A 6,006-nucleotide genomic window follows, 5' to 3' on the forward strand; every position below is an offset into this window, starting at 1 on the left:
CTACGGTTTGCCGGCACTGTATTCTGTTCTACGTTCCTTCGGAACGAACAAAAAAACGGCCTCTTCGTGCTCGTTTTCATGTTCGCCCGAAGACGAATGCACAAGTCTACCAGAAACTAGAGAAGCTGTTCATGTAGTGTAGTTGTAGTGACACTGACTCAATGTCAGCAAAATATCATGGTTCAGTGAGGAGGAACCAAACAGAGAATCGATCGGTTAGGGAATCTTAGACAGATTCCGGTAGACATTAAGTAGAGTTTTGGGTGTGGCCTGGAACTCTACCTATAGGGTGCAAGTACAGGTTCAAATGGTTATTGTACTATCCAGAGTTCAGCAACAGGTAGACTATAGCTTTGTAGTTCATCAAACATCAGTACCAGTAGGTCAGAGAACACTTGTTGATGCATTAGCCATATGTCAATATCAGGAAATCACCAGGAGGAATGACAGGTACTGGGGTATGGAACTTAGGAACATACATTGACTGCTAGGTTATAAGTGCAAGCAGAGGCGTAACTAGAAACCTCAGGGCCCCGGTGCAAGAATCTGTTAAGGGCCCCCCCAACCCAATCTACCCTCCTCTCACACCATCTACCCCCTCTCCCCCCCTTCTCAGGGGTTTAAAAGGCATATCATGGGGCACTCTGCCTCCTGAATGGGGACAGAGGTGACACTGGGGAGCTGAATGGGGACAGGGGTGACACTGGGAGGGGCTTATTGGGGACAGTGATTACACGGGGGGCTGAATTGGGACAGCAATGACATGAGGGGGCTGAACATGTGAACACATACAGACACAGAGATTCTTTTTTTTATTTAACCATTTAAAAATAATTAATTTAAAAAAGCACACTTACATACACACATTTTTTAAAAAATACAAACAAATATTATACAGTTTGTACAAATAATACATTAGTTTACTTCTTCCACTTTGGGGCTTTTTCATCTTGTCCTCCGTCCTCTGGTAGCTGCAGGCCGCCGTTTTCTATGGTAACAGGATGTCACTGACCCGACATCCGGTGCTCCAGCAGTCTGAGTGCGAGGGGGCGGAGCTTTCACCCCTCACCCTGCTCTCAGTCTCATCATCACTTGGTGGCCATCAGATTGCTGGAAATTTAAATCTAAACGGCCGGTGCGTGCTGATCCCGCCGGCCAGAGCTACTTTAATCTTTTTTTTTTTTTATCTATGTAATATGCCGGATCGGCTTGCCATATTAAAAATAAATAAATAAAGCATTAACCCCTTCGTGACAAAGGCTGATTCTATTTTTGTACCCTTCATGACAATGGCTGTTTTATCGTTTCTGCGGTGTTTGTGTTTAGCTGTAGTTTTCTCTTAACCCATTTACTAAACCCACACAAGTTATATATTGTTTTTTTCAGGACAAGAAGGGCTTTCTTCAGACACCATAATTTTTTTCATATGATGTAATTTCCTATAATAAAAATAATAAAATATGACGAAAAATTGAAAAAAAACCACATTTATTCACTTTTATTTGAAAAATCTTTTATTCATCATAAAAAACCTGCTAAATAGATTCTAGAGTTTTGCTAATTCAAAACCATTTTTCTCTGAATCTGGTAATTCTGTCTCTATGTGGTATTTGGGGCATCTTTGAAGCCAGCAAATTAAATTTACCCCACCAAACCATATATTTTTGAAAACTAGACACCCCAGGGTATTTTAGATGCTGATAGTTTAACCCTTTCCATGCACAAATCCTACCACCAACCCTTGTCAAAGTTTGTGATAGTAATTGTTTTTGGTGTTTTTTTCACATACTTTGTACTTCAGGTGTGAAATTACAGCTCCTGGTATATGTTGCTGTCACACAACACCCCGATATGTGTTCAGCAACATCTCTGAGTACATTGATACCCCACATGCATGGGTTTGTCAGATTGTTTGGGGGCAAAAGGGCCACATTTGGAACATGAGCAATTCAAATTCAGTAGGAATTTTACATCTGGGTAAAGAAAAATGCTTGTACCCAACTATCAGTAGGGACAGGTTACAAGAAAGCCTGGCCTATCTCCAAGAAGGGATTTGATCTAGCACCTTAAGTGGTCCCTCATGCCACGGAATGGACACAGGGTTCACTTGACAGTGCAAATAAAAACGCTTAAACATGGAGGAGCAAATAAAAGCTAAAAAACTGTAAATGTAACAAAAAATTAAAAAAAAAAAAATACAAAAATGGAGCAGGAACAAAAAAAAATTAAAAATGGGAAACTGTGTGATACAGCTTGAAGCAGTCACCGACACAGAGTGCAGGTTTTCCAGGGCAATCTGGACAGTAAAATGTAGTGTCCTTTCTTTGCCCCCTGCTGTAGCATACCCTGCATCTCTTTTGGGGATTCTGCTTCTTTGCTGTAGGGGGGATTTTAAAAATAAAATGGGTAGCCCCAATTCTGTTGGTTCCCATCACTACTTGGGGACCAGGTGCATCACGGTACAAGATACCTGAAATTACTTCGAGCTGAAACTGCAAAAAAGACAGCTTCAGCCCAGTGTCTGCTTTTTTGTGCAGCAAAAAAGCGTTATAGGTTGCAATTTGCATTAGATAAATTGCAACCTTCTTGTACCAGGCCTTTGTCTTCCTCATAATGAGGTAGGGCTGTAGGAGTTGATCTGACAGATCAACTCCACCCATGTGCTTGTTATAGGCCCTGATGCACACTGGCTTTGTAGTGACCCCAGCTCTGCCACGGACAGAAACCTCCACGGTTCTTTCATCGTGGATGGTGCTCAGCATGCACACCTCTTTTCTGTCCCTGAACTTCAATGACAAAAGCTCCTCTTGGCGTAGAGCTGAGGTCTCCCCCTTTCCTAGCCGGGTTCGTACCAGGTGTTGTGGGAAACCCAAGCGGTTCTTTTTTATAGTACCGCAAGCTACCGTATCGAAACAATACAGCAGCTTGAACAAAGGGACGCTTGTATAGAAGTTATCTACATACAAGTGGTAGCCTTTGTTCATAAGGGGGAATATTAGGTCCCAAACAATCTTGGCACTGGTGCCCAGATGGTCTGGGCAACCTGGAGGGTCAAGGTAGCTATCCTTACCCTCGTATACCCGGAAGGCATGAGTATATCCTGTCTCGCTCTCGCAGAGCTTATACACCTTCACTCCATACCTAGAGCGCTTGGAAGGAATATACTGCTTGAATCCCAACCTTCATTTATATTTCATCAGGGATTCATCCACGCAGATATCCCTTCCAGGTGTATAAACCTCTGGAAACCTGGCAGCGAGATGGGTAAACAGGGGGCGGATTTTGTAGAGCCTATCAAACTGGGGGTCCTCCTTAGGGGGGCACAGGCTGTTGTCGCTAAAGTGCATGAAACGAAGAATCATTTCATACCTTTGCCTAGTTATAGTTTGGGCATAAATGGGGGTACTAAAGATGGGGCTGGTGCTCCAGTAGGAGCGGATGGAGGGCTTTTTTATAATGCCCATTAACATTGTGGCACGTCAATGGGAGTCCATGGCTGTTTTGCCCAAAAAGAATTAGGGCTAGCAGCACGGTGCTGCTGGGCATAAATGTTTGTTTGTGTGACAATGTCTCCCAAGACATCGTCTCCCAAAAAAACCTGCACAAATTGCAGTGGAGTGAATCCTGTAACATCAATATTGATGCCAGGAATTCCAGAAAAAGGAGGGATAGCTGGCTTGTACCTATTAGGCGCTACCCATGCCTCTGGTGCACTGCCACGACTACGTGTGGCAGGCGTCCTAACAGCCACAGATACATCACTAGATGTATCTGTGAACTGACCAACGTCAAAATCTGACGCTGTATCAGTGGCCTCAGAATCTGTGGCCAAAAAGGCATACGCCTCCTCAGCCGTATACCGCTGCATGGTAACAATTGCAGCAAAAATAGTGGGGAAGGAAAGGGTTAATGGCTATAATAAAAACAAAAAAAAACACTAAAAAAAGTAAAAAAAATATGTAAAAAAAAACCCCAAAAACAATTGCCACTATGCAAGATCAATGTTTATGCAGTGATCAATGGCAATGAAGGGGTTAATATTATATGGGTGGCTCTTATAAGAGCCTTTGGATCAATATATATATATTTTTTTATTAGAGAATACCTGAAATACCAGAAAACACACCGATCTGTCTCTCTCCATCACTAGAAACAAGTGAAGGAGGGAGGCAGATCCAATACTGATCAAAGGCAATGTTTAGAAAACATTGCCTTTGATTTAGCAAATCATGATCACTCTTATGAGTGATCTGACCACTAGGGGTGTTATACACTGGATGTCCATGACATCCAGCAACACCCCCCCGATGATGACAGCAGGCTCCGCCCCCCGGCTTGATGGGCGCCGCCATCTTGAAACACCGCGTGTGTTTCGAAGACGCCGGCACCGGGAAGGTAAGTTGAGCATTTAGGAAGCGATCGCGAGTCGCTTCCTTTGCTAAACAGGTGTTGCAAAGATGCCTCGATACTGAGGCATCTTAGCAACACCAGCTAAGCAAAGGAAGCGACTCGCGATCGCTTCCAAAACCCTTTTTATCGGCGGCGGGCGCCGCCATGTTTGAAAGACGTGCAGTCTTTCAAACATGTTTTTTTATTTGCTTCTAGGAGCGATCGGGGGGGGCCGGGAATGTTTTTTTTGGTGTTGCTCAATGCCTCGATGTCGAGGCATTAGAGCAACACCGTTTGAGTGAAAAAATCGATCACGGATCGATTTTTTCACCCGTTTAAAGACGTGCCGGTCCTGGCACGTCAATTGTCATAATCGTCACGATTTTCGGTGACGTGCCCGGACCGGCAATTGTCATCAAGGGGTTAAAGTAGCTCCGGCCGGCGGCATCAGCACGCAGCGGCTGATTAGATTAGAGTTCCAGCAATCTGATGGCCGCATAGTGATGGGAGCGGCGTGAGGGGTGAAAGGTGAGTGCGAGGGGGCGGAGCTTTCACCCCTCACGCTGCTCCCATCACTAGGCGGCCATCGCCTAGTACTTTAATACTTTTTTTTTTAAAATTTAATAAATAAAATATTACATAATAAAAAAAAGTATTACTGTAGCGCCAGCCGCATCAGCACGCAGTGGCCGTTTAGATTAGATTTCGGCCGGCCTGGGGGGCAATTGTCCCCCCTTCCCATCCCGCCCCTGGCGGCTTCCGATCCCGCTGCGCCGGCCGCCGGGCCCACGAATCTGCGGGCCCACCGGGAAATTTCCCGGTATCCCGGTGGGCCAGTCCGGCCCTGCTTGGGCCCCCTTGAGTGGCAGAACTCCAGAGCCCGGTCGCAGTCGCGACCCCTGCGACCCCGGTAGTTCCGCCACTGAGTGCAAGCAATAACAAATCTGAACACCTAAGTTTCCTGTGTGGCAGGAGAATGGACAAACAATGCAGAGTGTACTTTCTAGCTGGAGAGAGAACATACAATGCACGAGTAAAATGTTTTCAAAGGACACAGGAAAACAGAATTAAAAACCAAGTAGCAAAGGCAAATAACACTCTGAAGGTCAGGGCACCAGAAAGTAGGATTATTGGAGGACAACCCAGGTCACAATTAGAGCACAGACTGGAAGTGCCAACTCACCTCTAAGGAATCACACAAAGGTGACAGGAAATGGTCACCAATGATGATGCAAATGGTGTGCATGAGCATCAAAATGTGTGTCCATAAGGAATCAATATGCTATTGTCACAACAAAGGGGGGCTGATAGAAGGCATATTTGGGAACCCAACCAACGTGGGGTACCAGATATGTGTACAAGTGTCAAATGCTAGAATGGATTTTTACCTGGAGCATGGATGAGCTCTGGCAGCAGTGCAGCGAAGTCTCTGCCAGTGATCTCTTGTCATCTCGACCTTTGCAACTCCAGGGGAAAAACTCTTTGCCTACCAGTCCCCTACCCACTGCCAAAGTAAGTATACTTTATGACTGCCCATTGTCAGTGAGGAATGTATTCTATGTTCTCACAAAAGACACTACAGAATGATTTGCTACCTCACTGCATCTCTATATTAAC

General features: G+C 45.0%; 1 non-coding gene across 1 annotated transcript; it reads right to left on the reverse strand.

The window, feature by feature from the left end:
* Positions 1-1,989: 1,989 nt before the first annotated feature.
* Positions 1,990-2,119, reverse strand: LOC149287423 (small nucleolar RNA SNORA35). Its single transcript, XR_016277501.1, has one exon. It is a non-coding gene; the product is annotated as a small nucleolar RNA SNORA35 (small nucleolar RNA).
* Positions 2,120-6,006: the final 3,887 nt, after the last annotated feature.

This window comes from Sceloporus occidentalis, unplaced genomic scaffold (assembly GCF_023333645.1).
Source record: "Sceloporus occidentalis isolate IW3139 unplaced genomic scaffold, rSceOcc1.0.p SCAF_61, whole genome shotgun sequence".
Lineage (NCBI taxonomy): Eukaryota > Metazoa > Chordata > Lepidosauria > Squamata > Phrynosomatidae > Sceloporus > Sceloporus occidentalis.